Source organism: Musca autumnalis, unplaced genomic scaffold (genome assembly GCF_047663935.1).
Source record: "Musca autumnalis isolate F117 unplaced genomic scaffold, ASM4766393v1 scaffold_1, whole genome shotgun sequence".
NCBI lineage: Eukaryota > Metazoa > Arthropoda > Insecta > Diptera > Muscidae > Musca > Musca autumnalis.
In genome coordinates, this window is record NW_027411644.1 from 303,368,217 (window position 1) to 303,392,023 (window position 23,807).

Below are 23,807 nucleotides of genomic sequence, written 5' to 3' on the forward strand. Positions count from 1 at the left end.
ATCCCATATAGAAATTAAATATCTTTGACAAAACAAAATTTTGATTTTTGGCCTGGAAAATCGATTCCTGAACCATTGTGCGCCGTGTTAATCGATTAACCGAAAGTCGACTTACCTATCCCTATTCCAAAACCATTTCCTTATTTCAACGCCACTTCTCAAGAACAAATTGTAGAATATCAGCTTTACACCCGTGCACTCAAATCTGAATTGTATCTTTAAGTACCATTTGGTACATTTCGTACCCATAAGTACGAATTTCAAAAACTACCTCCATCTCAATCCTACACCCCAACAGTAGTCTGACGAAATTCCAGGATTCCAGCTCTATCCGTTCCCCCAAATCCAAATTGTACAAAAGTAAGTACCACTTAGTACACTCCAAAAGTAATATCAATTCCAAATTTCAGGATTCCAGCTCTATCCATTCACCCAAATCCAAACTGTACAAAATTTAGTACTTTTCGAACCCATAAGTACGAATTTCCAAAACTTCCACAATCCTAAACTCCACCAGTAATCTCAATTCCAAATTTCGAGATTCCAGCTCTATCCGTTCACCCAAATCCCCATTGTACAAAATTTAGTACACATAAGTACGAATTTCAAAAACCACCCTCATATCTCAATCCTACACTTCAACAGTAATCCTAATTCCAAATTTCAGGTTTCCAGCTCTATACGCTCACCCAAATCCAAATTGTACTTTTAGTACTCATAAATACGAATTTTCAAAACTAACTCAATCCTACACTCCACCGGTGATCTCAATTCCAAATTTCGAGGTTCTAGCTCTATCCGTTCACCCAAATCCCCATTGTACCAAATTAAGTACCATTTAGTACTTTTCATACACATGCATATGTACGAATTTCCAAACCTATCTCAATCCTACACTCCAACAGTAATCTTAATTCCAAATTTCAGGTATCGAACTCTATCCGTTAACCCAAATCCAAGTTGTACTAAATTTAGTACCATTTAGTACTTTTCGTACACATAAGTACGAATTTCCAAAACTACCCCCATATCTCAATCCTATACTCCGTCAGTAATCTTAGTTCCAAATTTCAGCTCTATCCTTTAACCCAAATCTAAATTGTACTAAATTTAGTACCATTTAGTACTTTTCGTTCACATGAGTACGAATTTCTCAAACCATTTCCTTTTATAAACACAACTTCCCAACCTTCATTTGCATACCAAATTCCAAGTTTCTTGCTAAATCCGTTCAAAAAAAACAACTGGTACAAAATTTTGTAACTTTTAGTACTTTTCGTACACTTAGAGGTCAATTTCCAAAAACCATTTGGTACATCTTTCTAGCTCTCCATCAGTTACCCTCATTCCAAATTTCAGAATTCTACCTCTTCCCGTTTGCTTAATACAAAGGGTACCATATTTAGGATCTTTTAGTACTTTTCGTACCCTTCTAGGTCGAATTTCCAAAAACCCAGCCTTATCTCACCCCTACACACCAACAGCAACCCACAGTCAAAGCTTCAGCGGTTTAGTCTGGGCGATGATATGCCAGTCAGTCACTCACTCACTCAGTCATCATTACATCATACATTCCCTGCCAACATTTACTATCTGTTTATTGTCCAATGAGTCACTTCAATTAGATTGCACAAACGAATGCGATAGTCGCATTCTTATCCAAAAAGATAAAGCTCTCGGGAAGAACTGTTCCACTCATTAGATACTTTTTTGAGTGTCTAATTGGACACTTCAGAAAGTTATTAAAACGTGAAACAGTTCTGCCTCTCAACTGGTACATTAAATGAAAAGGCCGAAGAGTTTAATTTTCAAATGAACACTTTTATTACTACTCTTAGCAAACTTATCTGATAGTTACTATGTAACGCGTTAGAATGGAGTTTGCTGAATGAGCGAATTCTTTAAATTTTCTTCCGCTTAGCTGCTCGGTATGAGAAGCGCGAAAGTCGTCTAGACATAGTTGTATTTTATTAATTAAGTTGTAATTCAATTCAGGGTTGTATTTCCTTAAACTAGGTTTACATTAATGTTTAAATTACTATATACGTTTACATATTAATTCATGAGTTTTAACTTTATATACTAAATAAAATATTTACAAAATATATACAGTGGACCGTTTCAGTCTCCCCCTCGGATGCTGAAGACGTCCCGACGAAGCATCCGTAATAGACTGGACTATCTGTCAGGAGGGAACGGCTGCTTCGGTTGGATCTCCCCCTGGAGAAAAAGTGGATACTGTAATACAATCTGCTTATGTTGGTTCTCCCCCTGAAGTGAAGGTAGATAACTAACAGCAGTGTCATCTTTATGGGTAACTCCAATGATGTGCGGCGGCACCGACTTATTCTTACGTGCCTCCCCCTGGACTAAAGTTACCTTCGTTGCTTGAGGAATAGTTTTGATGGGTACTTCTGCTCTGACCTTCTTTTTCCAATTACCAGATCGGTATGAAGTGATTGTGTGGATACGAGAAACTTCCTTTGCGCGTTGTTCATTGGTTAAGGTTTTCTCCTTAACACTTAGCAATTGTAGAGTGTACAGTGGAATCGAAGTAATATCGTGAAGAGATTTGGTAACTGATGCTGGATGCGGAATATATTCGATATCCTCCACGACCTTAACAAACTTCGATACATATTCAGTTTTTGTTGGCTCTTCCTGGATACGGTCATCATCAGAAACGACGGGATTGGTGAAGGGACGCATGACGCTGTGGTCTTCTTTAAATTCCATAGCAATGGTGTTGAAAGAAAGCGATTGGGGACTATTTTTAATACTCTTGCTGCATGTTGTGCAATTTGCTCTAAAAACCCCTGGCACTCCACAACCATAGCAAGCAATAATGGGCTTTCTCTGTTGCTGCGTATTGCTCACATTTTGCGTTTGCTCTTGCTTCAGTTGAGTCTTCACATGTTCGTCTTGCTGCTGTTGTTGGCGTGCCCCTCGCTTTTCAATCTTCTTGCACACATCTTCGCTGTGTTTAGTTTCGCGGCAGAAGCGACAGCGCACAAACTCTGTCGCACACTTTGGTTTTCCCTTGTTGTGTGTTTCGAGCAGCGTCAACTCAGCTTCTCTGCAGGTAGACAGCAAATCCTCAAATGTTTTCACATTTTCTCTACGCACACGCTCTCTAATGTTTGTATTGAGCAATCCAAAAACAATGTTGAGTTGAACCTCTTCAGACACAGGAACGGCCAGCTGTGCAAACAACAACCGTTGCTTACACACAAAATAGTCTGTGGGTTCGTTTTGTTGTTGCTTCGTCTCAACAACGCTTGCGAAAATGCGCCAATCAGGTAGCGGTGGTGCAAATGTTTTCTTGATTAGTTGTATTGCTGCATCAAATGTGGTGATTGTGTGTTTCACACCAATCCACCAGTTGGCAGCATAACCCTCAAATAAAAGTTGTAACCCTTTGACAGCATCTGCATCTGTAATCGACTCAATTTCCTTGTACACACTTATCGCTGTCACAAATTCTTCAACAACGGCGGCGTCTCGCTCTCCCTTGAAGCGAGCAGTGCAATGCGCAAATGACCCAGCACGGCCAATTCTACGCATTGCCTGGATCAGTTGTTGGAATTGTGCATCGGTAAACTGCGCCATACTTTCGTCTCCAGACAGGTACTCGTCACTTTCGGCTTTTTGTTCTTCCTCGGCTTTAATGTCGTTGTCCGTGGCCACTGCGTTGGGCGTCAATGAAACCGTTCTGCCTCTCAACTGGTACATTAAATGAAAAGGCCGAAGAGTTTAATTTTCAAATGAACACTTTTATTACTACTCTTAGCAAACTTATCTGATAGTTACTATGTAACGCGTTAGAATGGAGTTTGCTGAATGAGCGAATTCTTTAAATTTTCTTCCGCTTAGCTGCTCGGTATGAGAAGCGCGAAAGTCGTCTAGACATAGTTGTATTTTATTAATTAAGTTGTAATTCAATTCAGGGTTGTATTTCCTTAAACTAGGTTTACATTAATGTTTAAATTACTATATACGTTTACATATTAATTCATGAGTTTTAACTTTATATACTAAATAAAATATTTACAAAATATATACAGTGGACCGTTTCAAACGATAATATCGGTGGAGCAGTGGTAAGCATGCTCGCTTTGCAATCTGAATGCCCGGGTTCGATTCCCAGGCCAGTCGACATTTTTTTAATGACAAATCTTTTTTTTTTTTAACTATAAAACATTAATATATCTAAAAACTTGATTAAAATAATAATAAATAAAAAAGAAGAAAATTTTATTTTGATTTTCTTTTTAACTTAATTTAATTCCTTTTTATTTTATGTTTTGTTTTATTATTGTTGTTGTTGTGTCGTTAATCCTTTGTTTGGGTTATTTTTAACTTTTTGGTTTTTTATTATTTAATTTAATTCATTATATTTTTATAATTGTTTCAGGAATTGTCGCTTATATTAATTTTGTCATTTGAAAAATGTGATGTCGCCTGACCTGGTAATCGAACCCCGGACATTCAGATTGCAAAGCGAGCATGCTTACCATTGCACCACCTGCGTATATAACCATCTGTGTACAAAAGTCTTATTTGTTCAACTTACAACAATTCTAAAAATAAATGTAAGCTGTCTAATTTGTATCCAAATAAAGGATGGAAAATAGATATGTCTATCTAATTTCCATCCTTCATTGGGATATAAATGAGATAGCTTACATTTATTTTTAGATACATATGTTATTGTTGTTATTTGTCTATCGTATTCTTTTCTAAATGGTGACTGGATACGATACAAATGGGATAACAATGCAATTGTTATTGTATATTAGACAAATGTCGCATTTTTACAGAAAATTAGACACCAAAAAGATCCTCATTTATAAAATTAGATAAAACTCACTTCCAATTGCTGGCAGGGATTTTATATGTATAGATAATCATCTGATTCCAGATGACGATTTCCCGCTGATGATTTGAACTTTGAAGAAAATGTGTTTTATTTCACAACTAAAGAGAAGCGTTCAACAACGTTTCTATGTAATTTTTTCTTTTTAAAAGTGCGACTTTTTATAAGTTATTTCTACCAGTTTTTTTTCTTTTATTAAAGTCTGTTTTGTCTTTCTTTGGAATTTTTTAAATACCTATGTATGTATGTGTCTGCTTTGTTTTTGTTTTTGTTCTATGTCTTTCAATAAAACACCATCATTTATATATGTGTGTATATGTTAGAGATATCCAGTGGCGTTTGCTGAGAGCAAGTGAGCATACATTTCAATGTGTTTCACATTGACATTTACGCTCACTTGCTCTGGTGTATGTGTTTTTTTTTTTTTGTGGCTTTTGGGTTTGTATTTGTTTGCACCCAAACATATATTTGTTTGCAGGACCCAAACATATGTTATGTTTGGAACTGCTTGCAAACAAATATATGTTTGCTGAAAAATATGTTTGGGACATATGTCAGAGAGGCCTTTCTGTGTGTGGATATTTACAACGTGCTTGATATGATAATCTGTTGAAAAGGTATAATTTGGCAGGGCATACATATTTACCCTTACCCCTATCATCTCGTAATTATGTTCTCCCTCCTGTATCGTTGTATTAAATTACATTGTGGTTTACAGTAGCATTGAGACGCCGTTTTTAGTTATTTTGCATTGTTGTTATTGTATCACATAACGTTTATTTAAAAAAATCAAGATAATGTGATGATTTATTTTGATATTTTCATGATTATAGCAGCATCCCGCCCCAAAAATTAGAATATACAAATTTACAAAATGTTGCAATAACAAGGCACGTCCAGTCACGTAGCCATAACAAAGTAAATCCCAATTATTTTAAAGGGTAAATATTGTGAAGATGATTACCGATGAAAAATGTTGCAGGTTTGTCTAAACGGCCATTGGGCATGAATTCAATTGAAATTAATGATTTGTTTTGCAAATTTTCCAATTTTTAATTATTGTTTATTACAGAATTTTTTTATTGTCTATGAAATTGATTGATTTATAATTGTGCCTTTTGCTAGGTATTCTTTGTTAGCTATTATTATCACATTATTTGAAGATTTATTAGATTATGACTAATTTAGATTATTTTCAGTTTAAGAAAGCGCAACTTTTATTTATTAGATATTGATGAATTATATGGAAATTGTGGTTTTATTGATATCTTCGGTGAAATTTTCAAATCGATTCTCGATAACCATATAACTGCAGTGTGATACAAAAACTTCTTGGAATATTATCTAAGTTTGGAAAAAATATTACTTACGACTTGTAAAGTTTGGTCGAAATCGGACTTGTACTTGTTATATTGTTGTAATCAAGACCACAAGGACTACTTTAGGTAAAAATCCTAATTTAAACAATTGAGTTTTGCGTCGGATATATCCGAATCAACATACCGATATTATGTGTGTTCGTTTACTCAAAATGTGTACGAGTTGTTACTGGAAGTTGTTCGTTTATATTTATACAAATTGTTGAGTAAACGAACACACCTATTGTTAATCTCCGAACCTAGGATAAGTTTGGAAGAAATATTACGATATTTATAGTTTGGACCAAATCGCTTAGTCCCATCGAGAGTGAAACAAACAAATATGAAATATTTAATATTTTAAGATTTACTGAAATAATAACATACATATATATGTATGTGTGTATGTGTCACAAAGATGCAAATATACATTTTTAGTTAATGAATCATTTTATGGGGGAAACCGGCAATAGGTACTTACCTTACGTTGAAATAAATCAGCTATTCAAATTTGTTGTTGATATTTTTAATTAGACCTTCTTTGAGAAGAAATTTTTGTAGATTTTGTTGGAAGTTAGTTAACCTGCAAGAAATCAGAAGAAAACAAAGAGATCATTTATTGAAAGACATTTGCAACGAAAGCAAAATTACAACATTAAATGGAAATGTGGGTGTGATTTCGTTTCGAGGTGACATTGACATAATAACGACAAAAAACGATGTAATTAGCAGATCATCGTCGGAGTTGTATGAGGTTGCCAAGGAAAAACTTCTCATTGAACTTTTTTCTTCGCTTACCTTTATACTTCGAGCTGACGATTGATGATTGGGTATAAAAAGTTTCTTGTTGAAGAAGTTATTGAAAAATAACTTCGGTGGAGAATATCCACAAACAAGAACAAGGGAACTGATGAGATCCAGTGGCGTGGATCGAAACTATAGTATTCCCTGCCTTACCCCTTGGTGAACAATGCCAAATCTTTTCCACTAATAAAATAGTTGTTTTAAAATATTAAAACAACAACAATGGGATTAAGCCAGACTATTTTGAAAAAACAAAATTGCAAACGCTATCCCAATAAAAAAAACGCCACAATGCGTCAATATTCGATTTAGTTAAGATGACTCTAAAGCTTATTATGAGCTCATTTCGTTCGTCGTACCAAGTAATTTCCCACCAAAAATTTAGGTGCAACATGAGCCAAATAAGCCATTACAAGGTAATATAAACAACCTACCTTCTGTCCTAAAAGTAATGATTACATGACGAAACCACTTTTTTTACTCATTACCAATTAGAAAAGGCGACAGAAATTTAGTGTGTCAGACTACAAAACCGAGAGATGTGAGTTCAAGGCCCACCTTCGGCAAAATATTTGTTTAGGAAATATACGAAGAGTTGTTGATGTAACAATCCCAATTCGGGGTAGCCCAATGTGTAGTGTGTTTACCTACAAATCACAATCTCGCATATTCAATGCAATGAATGGGCAAAATAAAAATATGGATGTGGTTAAATGGAACATAAATGCACCTCAAGATTTCTGATAATGATGAAAATATTAAAATATTGTTGAATTGTAAGTTGTTACACAAATAATTCCACGACGGCTGGTTCTATTATTGATTCTTATCTTCGAAAAAGGAACGCCAACTCAACAGTTATGCGTTTCGTTTTATTTTGTAATCACTAAAAATAACTTCCTCATCTTTTCACAAATACTTTCCAACTAAAGTTGTTGATGTTTTTCTAACAAGTTTCTGTAGATTTGCGCACAGTGGTCTGTGTCTGTCGTGTAATTCATCCCATTTTCTGTCGGAACATTTAGTATGTGGAGCATTTCTTGCATAATTCTTCGCTTGTAGTTATTTTCTTGCGTTAAAATGTCCACATTTTTGAAGTTAGGAGTGTGTCCTGTAAGACCACAATGGGCGGCAAGTGCAGTTTTTTGTTCCATAGGTCTGTTTTTTGCTTTCTGGTCCGACTTATGTGCACTTAACCTAGTTTTAAGCTTGGTTTTTGTTGTCCCTTATGGCATATGTCGGACCCGTCACCATTGCACTTCACTTTGTAAATGACGTTAGACTTGTCTCCTGGTGGAATTTTTGACTTCGTACGACTAAAAAAGTTGTTATGTATTTGATTTGTACTTTTTAGTGCCAACTGAAGGTGATCTTTGCTATAAAGATTAGAGTGAGAGAATCTTTCTGAAAAGCCTGGAACATATGTCGCGCGTTTATATATCTTAGGGGTTTTTGGTCTTCATTATCCTTTTTGAATCGAACTTTGTTGATAAGATCTTTCACTGTTTTATTGGGGAAATCGTTCATTTTTAAAATATTTCTGATTTTAGTTATATTTTTGGTATGAAGTTGTTTGTCGCTAATGTTTAATACTCTGTGGATAAAGTTGGTTGCAGTATTTATTCCAATTCCACGTGGATGTTTGGAATTGAAGTTGATTAATCTTCCCGACGATGTGGGTTTTTGATACCAGTCTAGTATTAGTTTATTACCTTGTCTGAGTACTAAAGAATCCAGGTATGGTAATTTGTTATTGAACTCACACTCCATGGTGAAACGCAACTGATTATTGCAACTGATTGTGTCGTCAAGTAGCTTCTCCATCACTATGTCGGCTATAATCGGAGAAATTGGAGAACCCATTAGCATCCCTTTCAATTGTTCGTAATAAGAGGAAATTGCCACAGCTGTCATTATTGTGATACCTGTAGGCCTATTCTGTAACTTTTATCGATTGAAAAGTTGTTAAAATTTCTTTTGTTTTTGTAACAACTACAAAACAAACAAATGAAATTGTTGTAAAATAAACAATGAGTAAAGTTGTTAAAAAGTTACAGAATAGGCCTACTGCAGGCCTATTCTGAAACTCTTATTGATTGAAAAGTTGTTAAAATTTCTTTTGTTTTTGTAACAACAACAAAATAAACAAATGAAATTGTTGTAAAATAAACAATGAGTAAAGTTGTTAAAAAGTTACAGAATCCGAAAGCCCAGATTTAAAACCGGGTTAGACCCGCTTCTACTGAACCGATTACTGTAAGGTGGGTGTCGTTTGAAAGCTTTTGGAAATACCTAACACATGGTGCTGTTATTTTAACCACTCCGTCTCATGATGTTCTTACGCGGCTTACTTCTTCACATGTGTAATTTGACACTTATATCATGATATCTCAAGAATTGTGACTCCTACTGAAAAGTCATAAAGGTCGTTCTTGTAGACACTTTTTACTCTACTCGATTTCCAAAAAGCTGAATAAGGCCTCAAAAAAATTACCTTTGACCCTGAATAACTTCGTTTGCACACATGGGATCGATGGGGACTTTTAGGACGTTAATTCTAATGGCAAACCCAAAACAAAATTTCATCTTTGTGGGAATTTTTGATATTTACCCAAACAAAATTCAGCTTTGTGGGAATTTTTGATACATATATACCCCTTATACGCATGTCTATTTTGACTGGACTAGTATGACCATGTCGTTTGGACCAGCTCGTTGTTTATACGGCGCACAGTGTTGCCGCAGTGGACAAAAATCGAAAAATGTGATGTTAACTTTTATATACACGCAGAAAAATAAATGTTAGAAATATGTTTGGATCCAAACAAATATTTGCTTGGGGCTGATTGCAAACAAATATATGTTTGGATTCAAACATAATTTGTTTGTGTCCAAACAAATATATGTTTGCAACATTTTGTAACATATCTCAATTTTATATGTTTGGGAACCAACATTTTTTTTATGGGTGGAGAGGATTTTTGTCAAAGAGAGTAACAACAAGGCTCTCGCTGCTGCGGAATGCTGGTTTATAATAAAGACCTGTGTGTATGGTGTAATAGGAGACGCAGAAACTTTGGTGGTGTCTTTACGGTAAAACACGTGTGTTTCGTGCTGTGTTGTTGTTAGCCAACGTAGCAAGCGAAGAGGAAAAGAAAAAAATGGTATTGATTATATTGTTCTTTGAATAAATCAGTATTTTGTCTATTCTTAAAGATATTGTGCTTTTTAGTAAATTAAATGTCCAATACATTTTATAATTGAATCAAAAAGGTGAATGGAAATATTTTATTGGACAAGGAAGAAATCTTATTGAGCATACATTTCAATGTGTTTCTCATTGACATTTGCGCTCCCTTGCTCTCAGAAAGCGCCCACGGGTGCATGTGTTTTTTTTTTTTGTGGCTTTGGGGTTTGTATTTGTTTGCACCCAAACATATAATTTGTTTGCATCCAAACATATAATTTGTTTGCATCCAAACATATAATTTGTTTGCACCCAAAAATATATTTGTTTGCATGACCCAAACATATATTTGTTTGCAAGACCCAAACATATGTTATGTTTGGGACTGCTTGCAAACAAATATATGTTTGCTGCAAAATATGTTTAGGATATATGTTAGACAGGCTTTTTCTGTGTAGGCAACAAGGGAGACTTCTCTCATATCAATGAGTGGATCCCGATTCATATTAGCTCAATGATATGGGACCTACAGTTTATCGCCGAGTCCGAACGGCGTGTCCTACGACACCACTTTTAGAGAAGTTTTACATGGCTGAAATACTCAGGAAATGTCGCCAACATTACTGAGGGGTATTTGCAATTTGGATATCCAACTAAAGCAATGCCGTTCTTTGGTATTGTTAAAGTTACGAAGTTTTTCGGCACACAAAAGAAAGCAAATGCAGCATGCGTGCATATAACCTTACTAACACACTGTCAACAGTTACAAATATTCAGAAGTTTGTGTGCCCTCTTCTTGGTCGGCAGTGAACTAAAGGCGAACGAACATTACTTAAATGCTCTCTGTAAGCGCTCACTTGCTATCTCAAACATATACACACATTTATAAATGGTGGTGGTTTATTGAAAGGCATAGAAAAAAAGCAAATGCAAAAAACAGGCACATAGGTACATAAAAATTCCGAAGAAATACATAACAGATTTTGATAAATGAAAAACTGAATGAAAAAAATTATAAAAAGTCGCACTTTTAAAAGGAAAAAAATATATACATAGAAACATCGTTGAACGCTTCCCCTTAGTTGTGAAATAAAACACATTTTCATCAGCGGGAAATCAGCATCAGGAATCAAATGATTATATAATGTAATAAATACAGTCGAAATCGCTTATAACGTCGTCGTTTATAACGTCATATCGGTTATAACTACGATATCCAAAAGTCCCAAATCTCTGGGGCCCTTTATAGCCCTATCACTTATAACGACATATCGGTTATAGCGACAAATTTCGTCGGTCCCTCGACCGACGTTATAAGCGATTTCGGCTGTAGGTACATCCACCCAGTAAACAATTTTTGCCGAGGGCTCTGATGTTAGATTCTTTTAAGAAGGTTTCCAAAGTTTGTTCAGAAAATGTACGGAATTCTGAAAATTTCCCTTAGAAATTGAAGTGATCTTCAGCAAGATTTCGTTTAAGAATTTCTGCACACTTTCGTGCGCTTGTTTTCGAAAATGTTGCGAGTAATCTGCACATACTCTAATGGGAAATTTTGATTCGTTTCTCTCTCTCTCTCTCTCGAGAACAAAATTGCCGAACGTTCGTCGAGAGTTGATTTAAAGGCAAGGGAGAGATGTTTTTGTCTTCACGATATTGCTTGTTTTTTTAGTTATTTTGCAGCTGTTAAATGAATAAGACTTAACGGAACAAGGTATTTTGTGATGAAATTGGCGCATGTTTTACAATAAATGAAAGTGTAAGATTGTATACAGATTTTCTAAAACGTTGTTTATAATATTATTTCTATTTTAGACAAATCAAATGATAAATTTGTTTGCAAGGACTGTGCTTTATGATTTTATAAATGTGCAATTCAGTGGGCAGCAGCGACGAATACTATTTCATCAACATTGTAATAATAAAAAGTTCAACAAATATTTTAAATAAAGTTCCAATTTAATCAATGAGAAATTCGAATCGTATCCTAATAAACATTGAGAATTTTGGGAGAAAGAATTCAAAATATCCAATCAAACATCAGAATAGTTTCCGATTTTCGGATTAAATATTTGGAATTTTTTTAGAATTTGTTCCGAAAAATTTCAGAGTCTCGAAACAAATTTCCGAAAAGAATCATTTTTCCTTCAGATTTTCGAATATTTCTTCAGAGTGTTATCCGAAAATCTTTCGAATTCTAAACGAATTCGTGTAGAAACTAGACTGTTCTTTCCGAATTTCCCTCGACTAAACGTTCCGATTTCTGCGAACCGCTTCACACAAATTCGGACATGTTTTGCATGCGATTACGGCATCAGAAATGGAAACTTGTGCAGAAAATACATCCGAATTCGGTACGATCTCGGCAAAAATTGTTTACTGGGCATATTTCAAATATACATATGTATGTATATGAAAACTGTATTGATTTAATAACCAATATTAACTGCGATTTTTTCCTTATCCAATAAAATATTTCCATTCACCTTTTTGATTCAATTATAAAATGTATATGGCATTTTATTTACTAAAAAGCACAATTTCTTTAAGAAAACACAAAACACTGATTTATTTACTCACTTTATCGTCTTTATTCAACGATTGTATTTAGAAAACTGAAGAAAAAAGGATTTTTTTCTTTTCCTCTTCGCTTGCTACGTTGGTTAACAACAACAAAGCACGAAACACACGTGTTTTACCGCATCCACACCACCAAAGCTTCTGCGTCACCTATTACACCATACACACAGCTCTTTATTATAAAACAGCATTCCGCAGCCGCGAGAGCCCTGTTGTTACGCTCTTTGACAAAAATCTTCTCTAACATAAAAAATATGTTGGTACCCAAACAAATAAAATCGAGATATGTTACAAAATGTTGCAAACAAATATTTGTTTCGCTCCAAACATATTTCTAACATATATTTTTCTGCGTGTAAGTCCATAAAGAATTACGAGACAGGTTGGGAAGCCAAAACAAATGCAGTGTGACGTGTGGACATAATCTAAATGCAAGGTTTTTGTTGGGTATCGTGCCATCGATTTGGGCCCAAAAAGGGTTGAAGTGGCTACATCGTCCGGAACTTAACTAAAACGACTGGTGTTCTTCTAATCATCATATAGATGATTATCCAACTTCTATATATCATCGAACAGCTTGACATGATTGACGGTATAGAAGACTTTCGATGGATCATGAGCCACTATAACTGTTCGATCGCACGGCCTGTTCTGCTTCAGTCCTAATATGATATTTGTGGATATGACGGGAAACTGCAAACGGCTTCTCATCATGGCGACAGGATGAAAATCGGCCTATAGAATTCGCCTGTGCTGGCATCAGTAGTGTGACCATACTGCTAACTCTGGTACAATATGGGTGGCTAACGATAGATTAAAGACACTTGGGTTCACTCACCCAGTTGCGTAAGCATTACCATTGATATTCCGTGTGGGCCCAAAGCTTTGGATGATTTCTCGTTCCTCTTTAGGTCAGTTACTGTCACTCGGTTTAAAGCAACAATCTTTCTATCATCCTTCTTTCCCGGATTCGAGAGTGATTTAACCGTTGCCTGCAATTTACTTATACCAATGTTGAATTGCTTCAGGTGGTCTAGCCACTTTTTCCGCTAATGCTCGCTTACTAGCCTCTCGATTTCAAGTGTAAGTTCTCTGACTCTTGGGTATTCAGGATTTGTATCATCACGCTAATTTGTTAAGATCAACGCCTATGCTGGGAAATTTGGCGAGCGGATGTAGGTGTAATGAAGTCCCCGAAAAATATCTCAGTTACCCGTGGATTTAGGGAATGAGCAGTTCTCTGCATCGATGATGGTTAAATTCTCCGGACACTTGCCTACAGTAGGCCTATTCTGTATCTTTTATCGATAGAAAAGTTGTTAAAATTTCTTTTGTTTTTGTAACAACTACAAAACAAACAAATGAAATTGTTGTAAAATAAACAATGAGTAAAGTTGTTAAAAAGTTACAGAATAGGCCTACTGCAGGCCTATTCTGAAACTCTTATTGATTGAAAAGTTGTTAAAATTTCTTTTGTTTTTGTAACAACAACAAAATAAACAAATGAAATTGTTGTAAAATAAACAATGAGTAAAGTTGTTAAAAAGTTACAGAATAATTCAATTCTGTAACTTTTTTACAACTTTACTCATTGTTTATTTTACAACAATTTCATTTGTTTGTTTTGTAGTTGTTACAAAAACAAAAGAAATTTTAACAACTTTTCTATCGATAAAAGATACAGAATAGGCCTACTGTAGGCAAGTGTCCGGAGAATTTAACCATCATCGATGCAGAGAACTGCTCATTCCCTAAATCCACGGGTAACTGAGATATTTTTCGGGGACTTCATTACACCTACATCCGCTCGCCAAATTTCCCAGCATAGGCGTTGATCTTAACAAATTAGCGTGATGATACAAATCCTGAATACCCAAGAGTCAGAGAACTTACACTTGAAATCGAGAGGCTAGTAAGCGAGCATTAGCGGAAAAAGTGGCTAGACCACCTGAAGCAATTCAACATTGGTATAAGTAAATTGCAGGCAACGGTTAAATCACTCTCGAATCCGGGAAAGAAGGATGATAGAAAGATTGTTGCTTTAAACCGAGTGACAGTAACTGACCTAAAGAGGAACGAGAAATCATCCAAAGCTTTGGGCCCACACGGAATATCAATGGTAATGCTTACGCAACTGGGTGAGTGAACCCAAGTGTCTTTAATCTATCGTTAGCCACCCATATTGTACCAGAGTTAGCAGTATGGTCACACTACTGATGCCAGCACAGGCGAATTCTATAGGCCGATTTTCATCCTGTCGCCATGATGAGAAGCCGTTTGCAGTTTCCCGTCATATCCACAAATATCATATTAGGACTGAAGCAGAACAGGCCGTGCGATCGAACAGTTATAGTGGCTCATGATCCATCGAAAGTCTTCTATACCGTCAATCATGTCAAGCTGTTCGATGATATATAGAAGTTGGATAATCATCTATATGATGATTAGAAGAACACCAGTCGTTTTAGTTAAGTTCCGGACGATGTAGCCACTTCAACCCTTTTTGGGCCCAAATCGATGGCACGATACCCAACAAAAACCTTGCATTTAGATTATGTCCACACGTCACACTGCATTTGTTTTGGCTTCCCAACCTGTCTCGTAATTCTTTATGGACTTACACGCAGAAAAATATATGTTAGAAATATGTTTGGAGCGAAACAAATATTTGTTTGCAACATTTTGTAACATATCTCGATTTTATTTGTTTGGGTACCAACATATTTTTTATGTTAGAGAAGATTTTTGTCAAAGAGCGTAACAACAGGGCTCTCGCGGCTGCGGAATACTGTTTTATAATAAAGAGCTGTGTGTATGGTGTAATAGGTGACGCAGAAGCTTTGGTGGTGTGGATGCGGTAAAACACGTGTGTTTCGTGCTTTGTTGTTGTTAACCAACGTAGCAAGCGAAGAGGAAAAGAAAAAAATCCTTTTTTCTTCAGTTTTCTAAATACAATCGTTGAATAAAGACGATAAAGTGAGTAAATAAATCAGTGTTTTGTGTTTTCTTAAAGAAATTGTGCTTTTTAGTAAATAAAATGCCATATACATTTTATAATTGAATCAAAAAGGTGAATGGAAATATTTTATTGGATAAGGAAAAAATCGCAGTTAATATTGGTTATTAAATCAATACAGTTTTCATATACATACATATGTATATTTGAAATATGCCCAGTAAACAATTTTTGCCGAGATCGTACCGAATTCGGATGTATTTTCTGCACAAGTTTCCATTTCTGATGCCGTAATCGCATGCAAAACATGTCCGAATTTGTGTGAAGCGGTTCGCAGAAATCGGAACGTTTAGTCGAGGGAAATTCGGAAAGAACAGTCTAGTTTCTACACGAATTCGTTTAGAATTCGAAAGATTTTCGGATAACACTCTGAAGAAATATTCGAAAATCTGAAGGAAAAATGATTCTTTTCGGAAATTTGTTTCGAGACTCTGAAATTTTTCGGAACAAATTCTAAAAAAATTCCAAATATTTAATCCGAAAATCGGAAACTATTCTGATGTTTGATTGGATATTTTGAATTCTTTCTCCCAAAATTCTCAATGTTTATTAGGATACGATTCGAATTTCTCATTGATTAAATTGGAACTTTATTTAAAATATTTGTTGAACTTTTTATTATTACAATGTTGATGAAATAGTATTCGTCGCTGCTGCCCACTGAATTGCACATTTATAAAATCATAAAGCACAGTCCTTGCAAACAAATTTATCATTTGATTTGTCTAAAATAGAAATAATATTATAAACAACGTTTTAGAAAATCTGTATACAATCTTACACTTTCATTTATTGTAAAACATGCGCCAATTTCATCACAAAATACCTTGTTCCGTTAAGTCTTATTCATTTAACAGCTGCAAAATAACTAAAAAAACAAGCAATATCGTGAAGACAAAAACATCTCTCCCTTGCCTTTAAATCAACTCTCGACGAACGTTCGGCAATTTTGTTCTCGAGAGAGAGAGAGAGAGAAACGAATCAAAATTTCCCATTAGAGTATGTGCAGATTACTCGCAACATTTTCGAAAACAAGCGCACGAAAGTGTGCAGAAATTCTTAAACGAAATCTTGCTGAAGATCACTTCAATTTCTAAGGGAAATTTTCAGAATTCCGTACATTTTCTGAACAAACTTTGGAAACCTTCTTAAAAGAATCTAACATCAGAGCCCTCGGCAAAAATTGTTTACTGGGTGGATGTACCTACAGCCGAAATCGCTTATAACGTCGGTCGAGGGACCGACGAAATTTGTCGCTATAACCGATATGTCGTTATAAGTGATAGGGCTATAAAGGGCCCCAGAGATTTGGGACTTTTGGATATCGTAGTTATAACCGATATGACGTTATAAACGACGACGTTATAAGCGATTTCGACTGTATTTATTACATTATATAATCATTTGATTCCTGATGCTGATTTCCCGCTGATGAAAATGTGTTTTATTTCACAACTAAGGGGAAGCGTTCAACGATGTTTCTATGTATATATTTTTTTCCTTTTAAAAGTGCGACTTTTTATAATTTTTTTCATTCAGTTTTTCATTTATCAAAATCTGTTATGTATTTCTTCGGAATTTTTATGTACCTATGTGCCTGTTTTTTGCATTTGCTTTTTTTCTATGCCTTTCAATAAACCACCACCATTTATAAATGTGTGTATATGTTTGAGATAGCAAGTGAGCGCTTACAGAGAGCATTTAAGTAATGTTCGTTCGCCTTTAGTTCACTGCCGACCAAGAAGAGGGCACACAAACTTCTGAATATTTGTAACTGTTGACAGTGTGTTAGTAAGGTTATATGCACGCATGCTGCATTTGCTTTCTTTTGTGTGCCGAAAAACTTCGTAACTTTAACAATACCAAAGAACGGCATTGCTTTAGTTGGATATCCAAATTGCAAATACCCCTCAGTAATGTTGGCGACATTTCCTGAGTATTTCAGCCATGTAAAACTTCTCTAAAAGTGGTGTCGTAGGACACGCCGTTCGGACTCGGCGATAAACTGTAGGTCCCATATCATTGAGCTAATATGAATCGGGATCCACTCATTGATATGAGAGAAGTCTCCCTTGTTGCCTACACAGAAAAAGCCTGTCTAACATATATCCTAAACATATTTTGCAGCAAACATATATTTGTTTGCAAGCAGTCCCAAACATAACATATGTTTGGGTCTTGCAAACAAATATATGTTTGGGTCATGCAAACAAATATATTTTTGGGTGCAAACAAATTATATGTTTGGATGCAAACAAATTATATGTTTGGATGCAAACAAATTATATGTTTGGGTGCAAACAAATACAAACCCCAAAGCCACAAAAAAAAAAAAACACATGCACCCGTGGGCGCTTTCTGAGAGCAAGGGAGCGCAAATGTCAATGAGAAACACATTGAAATGTATGCTCAATAAGATTTCTTCCTTGTCCAATAAAATATTTCCATTCACCTTTTTGATTCAATTATAAAATGTATTGGACATTTAATTTACTAAAAAGCACAATATCTTTAAGAATAGACAAAATACTGATTTATTCAAAGAACAATATAATCAATACCATTTTTTTCTTTTCCTCTTCGCTTGCTACGTTGGCTAACAACAACACAGCACGAAACACACGTGTTTTACCGTAAAGACACCACCAAAGTTTCTGCGTCTCCTATTACACCATACACACAGGTCTTTATTATAAACCAGCATTCCGCAGCAGCGAGAGCCTTGTTGTTACTCTCTTTGACAAAAATCCTCTCCACCCATAAAAAAAATGTTGGTTCCCAAACATATAAAATTGAGATATGTTACAAAATGTTGCAAACATATATTTGTTTGGACACAAACAAATTATGTTTGAATCCAAACATATATTTGTTTGCAATCAGCCCCAAGCAAATATTTGTTTGGATCCAAACATATTTCTAACATTTATTTTTCTGCGTGTATATAAAAGTTAACATCACATTTTTCGATTTTTGTCCACTGCGGCAACACTGTGCGCCGTATAAACAACGAGCTGGTCCAAACGACATGGTCATACTAGTCCAGTCAAAATAGACATGCGTATAAGGGGTATATATGTATCAAAAATTCCCACAAAGCTGAATTTTGTTTGGGTAAATATCAAAAATTCCCACAAAGATGAAATTTTGTTTTGGGTTTGCCATTAGAATTAACGTCCTAAAAGTCCCCATCGATCCCATGTGTGCAAACGAAGTTATTCAGGGTCAAAGGTAATTTTTTTGAGGCCTTATTCAGCTTTTTGGAAATCGAGTAGAGTAAAAAGTGTCTACAAGAACGACCTTTATGACTTTTCAGTAGGAGTCACAATTCTTGAGATATCATGATATAAGTGTCAAATTACACATGTGAAGAAGTAAGCCGCGTAAGAACATCATGAGACGGAGTGGTTAAAATAACAGCACCATGTGTTAGGTATTTCCAAAAGCTTTCAAACGACACCCACCTTACAGTAATCGGTTCAGTAGAAGCGGGTCTAACCCGGTTTTAAATCTGGGCTTTCGGATCCAATAACCGGCGAACCGGATCCGCCGCCCATGAAAATTATACATTTCCGTAATCAGTGCAACAATCCCTACCTTTTGACAAAAAGTCGTTGGGGTCGTTCCCCTTGGGCTTTCGATTACACATCTGGGTTACATGGGCTTTTCGTGTATAAAATTACTCTAACATGGAATAACTTTATTAAACACGCTCCGATTTTGTTGGAATTTTTTTTAAAATATATAATTTCGCTCTTCAAGGAAACATTATTTTTTGGGGGGACAGACCCGGTAACTCCCGTTATTTTAGCCGTTTCACATGAATATGTGCGTATTACCCTTATAAGTGCATATACATAACAGGTTTTTGAGGACCGCTATATCCCAAGGATGGTTCCTTCTATAAAAAAATATAAAGACCAAACTTGTAGAGAATTTTTCTGTATAGTCACTTTTTGATTAGACCTACCGTTTTCCAGAAAAAATTCGAAAATCTAAAAAATCCTAAATTTTGACTTTTGACCCCGAATAACCGTTTTTGCACACATGGGACTGATGAGGACTTTTAGGACATTGCTTCTAATGGCAAACCCTTGCTCTCCACCAAAATTCATCTTTGTGGGAATTTTTGCTATTTTAATGTCTATTTTGAGTGGACTATACGTAGTGTTGCAAAGATAAAGAGGGATTGGTCATGTGAGGATGATGGGTAACGACAAACCAATTAGAAAGGTATATGAGCGCAAACCTCTTAGCGGTATAATCAAAACAGAACCCAATGACATAACCAAGTTACTAGAGATCTCTCATCTAATGGTATACAAAATTTGAGAAATAATAATGGAAATTTTTGTTTTTAGTTCGACCTATGGAACAAGTGAGTATGTTATGTCTATTGAAGTCCGTAGAACCAGGCACATATCTGACCAAGGCATCATAAAACATGATCGTTTAAACATTCGCTCTAGTCCAGCGACGACCACAGAAATACAACCAAAGCGAAGACGTGTATGAACGTATGAGTGAAAAAAGCAACAACCACATTATATTTTTGTTTGTTTTCATTCATTTACACTGTACGTGAGAGAGGGAAGCAAATGCAAAAACAACTCAGTGGGCGCCCTCACTATACGATCTAAGCAAAGAAGCTCGTCCCTGCTCTAGTCATTAATAGCATGGGGTTGAAGCTTCCATCCGTGTAACGATTATTAAAGCTTTTAATCCTCGTTCTTCATAGTAACTAGTGTGTAGAGTATATCACATAACTGATCCTGCTACTTTCAATAACTTCAAAATCAATGTCAATAACACATTTTTCTTAAATCAAAAATTTTGGTAATTTTCAATAATTTTTCAATTTTCATCTTTCACGTCACGTCACATGCGGACGTGTTATTTTGTTTTATAAATTGAAACTCTCATTTTCATTGCTGGTTGTTTTTTTTCGGCAATTCAGCATGACTAAGATGTGAAACAAAAAAGCTAAACTTAATCATTTGGGCCACCTTCGCTGTTCAATCCATCATTATTATAAACAATAATAAATATCACACCACCACATCTCCCTCTCTCTCCCTATCTGTCAACATGCTCTAAGAAACATCATAAAATATTGACAAGACTAAGGCCGTCGTCGCGTTTCAATTTCTGCCATTAGAAAGTTCAATGGAAAATAATTGAGGTAATTTTCAATTTCTATTGATCGGAATCAGCGACGTGAGTGACAATGATATATGGTGTATCAAACAAAGAGGAAGAAAAAAACTTTAAAACTATCGACAAAATACAACATCATCACCGCTGCTGCTGCTGGCGACGACGACGGTTCATAGTGGAATGTTGCTAAGCTAATACGAGTATGTGATCAAATTTAGCCCAGCAGGAGATAACAATGGCTCGGTATTGTCTATTATCCAAATTCCCTTAAAAAATGTTTTAGCGCCAAAAACCACAAGTGTTTCTTTCATGCCTTGGGATGCTTTTAGGGAACTCTTCAAAAAAATCAAACATAAAAACATTATCAACAACATCATTATCTGCGGTAGCAACTACAACAATAACACCGAGATGTGACGTTGACTTGCAACTTAAGTAACAGTTTTTTTCTTTTGGTTCCGAAAATTATTATTCATACAAAAGTTCAACGGCGACAACAACAACACCAAATAAATTTTAAACCATAGCAGCTCCAGCTTATGGATGAAAAACAAACGTAAATATTTAGACGGAAAGAGGTTAACACCATTTGCTGCCCCGCTCGTTTCGTTGATGGTGTTTTCTGGAGATTTTTTCTTTCGTTTGACTGATGTCAAAAGAAAGTGAAATTTGTTTTGGTTTTTTCTAAGGTTGTCTTCTTGTTGTTGTTTGACTTTTAAATAACCATAATTTATGATGTTTTGATGTTGTAATGCAGATAAGAATGATGATGATCGCCATCATGATCGTGTTCATGATGCTGCTGCTGAAGATAATCTTTGTGGCTCGTGTGGGAGTTGAAAAAGAACGTGCATGGAGGGGGGTGTTTTAGAGACGGAGAGAATTAAATTTCGACTTAGTGTAGCATGCAGTGCATGAAAAAATAGTTTTTATCAAGATGCAGGGTAAACGAATGTTTTGAATGCTGCCATCAATCCTTGGCCAATTGGAAATGTGACGACCGCAGGATCCAAAACGCAATTGGGCAAAAACTACGCTGGTTTGTCAAGGTGGTTGACATCCTATAGGTGCGGTAGATGGGGATTAGTGTAGTCTGAATAGCATTTCCACAGATTCGGTTACTGATTCCACGATTCAGTATTACCAATGTGACCGAAGAAGACTCTTGATGTCTCTGACATCAAACTAGGTGATAGAGTTCTAACTACGTGGAGTGATTGTGTTTATGCCCTGATGTCCTCATTCTTTTCAAGGACGGAGCAAAAGGTACCTCCTCCACAGGAGGGGCTACCTGTTGCACCAGATCTGGAAAGATATGAGATCAATCAGGATGTAGCCTTAGTTCGCTGCAGGAAGTCGCCTGGGTTAGACGGTTTGACCGGAGAGATGTGTAAAAGCATCTGGAGGGCCATTCCGGATTTCCTAGAGGCTTTGCTGTGTGAGTATGGGTGTGTTTCCACGAGAGTGGAAATCTGCTAAAGTGATGGTCCTCTTGAAGTCGCCAGATAAGGTCAGGAGTAATCGTCGATCTTATCGCGGCATCAGTCTTTTTCCAGTGCTTGGCAAAGTACTGGAGATGATAATGGTGCATCGGCTTCAGGAGAGACTTACTGGCGCAGAGTCTGAATGGCAGTTTGGGTTTAAACCAGGTGGCATGTAAAGCTCTGTGTGTCTGAGTCTTTGAGTCGATATGTCTTGGGCATATTCGTCGACTTCAAGGGTGCTTTTGACTACCTTTGTTGGTCAAGAGTACTTGTTCGTCTACAGGAAGTAGGATGCCAGGAGATTAAGCTTTGGCAAAGCTATTTCTCAGATCGGGTGGCTTGCTCTGTTGGTGCAAAGAATAGAGTCTCCATTGATGTTGTTCGGGGTTGTCCGCAGGAGTCTATTTGTGGTCCATTTATATGGAACCTAATGATGGATCTACTACTGCAACAACTCAGCTCGCTTTGCAAGGTCTGTGCTTTTGCAGACGATGTGCTCATTCTGGTTGAGGCTCAATCTCGTTCTGAGATAGAACAGTTGGCCTCCAGAATGATGTCTATTGTTGGCACTTGGGGTACCAGGGTTGGTGTCCAAGTCGCTAGAGAGAAGAGTGTCACAATGCTACTCAAGGGTAGATTGTCTGGCAATCGACATCCGAGCGTCGTCTTCGATGGTCGAGGTCTCTCGTATAAGGCATCACAATGGGTGAGAGGATGAATTTCATCACTCACTTTGATCGGCTCAAAGCGATAATGTGCAACGTTGTAAGTCCTGTTCGTCGCATTTTGCGCTCGGATTGGGGTCTGAGTAGACGTGCGTTGCGGGTGGTGTATGGTGATCTGCTTGTTGCCTGTGCAACATACAGTGCCCCCATATGGCACACTGCAGTTACAGGGTATGGGTATCATAAGATACTGTCATGTCAGCGCATTATGATGCTGGCGTGTCTCCTTGTATGCAGCACAGTGTCTACTGAGGCTATACAGGTGTTGTTGGGTGTCCCTCCTCTTGACCTGGAAGTGTTACGTGCAAACGTGTCATTTTTAGCCAAGAGAGGTTTGCCGATTGTTCCCACTGATTGGGCATTAGAAGTTGTGGAGAGTTTGGATGCCTTGAATCGCAAGGCGCTGCTGCGTGAGCTCGTAACATCTAGATGGAACTAGTGCGAGAATGGGCGAGTAACATTTAGGTTTATCCCGGATGTTACTTTTGCCATGACGAACCCCGATTTTGGTTTCGGCCTTCATCTGGGATACTTGTTGACTGGGCATGGGTCTCTCAATGCATTTTTGCACAGTAGAAACCTTTCTGACACTTCATAGTGCTCCAGTCGAAGACTGGCTGCAT

General features: G+C 36.4%; 2 protein-coding genes across 3 annotated transcripts in view; one reads left to right on the forward strand and one right to left on the reverse strand.

The window, feature by feature from the left end:
- LOC141389852 (uncharacterized) overlaps positions 1-6,817 on the reverse strand; it is a 420,257-nt gene extending 413,440 nt beyond the window's left edge. Inside the window, exon 1 of the mRNA XM_073962024.1 lies at positions 6,721-6,817. The gene's annotated coding sequence lies outside the window, so the exon portion shown is untranslated. The remainder of the gene's footprint in view (positions 1-6,720) is intronic.
- Positions 1-23,807, forward strand: part of LOC141389848 (uncharacterized) — a 73,086-nt gene that overhangs the window by 15,965 nt on the left and 33,314 nt on the right. The window contains exon 2 of one of the 2 annotated variants that reach the window (XR_012409187.1): positions 4,415-5,045. The exons of the other annotated variant lie outside the window; for it this stretch is intronic. The gene's annotated coding sequence lies outside the window, so the exon portion shown is untranslated. Of the gene's footprint in view, positions 1-4,414; positions 5,046-23,807 lie in introns of those variants that run through there. 2 annotated transcript variants of the gene reach the window in all.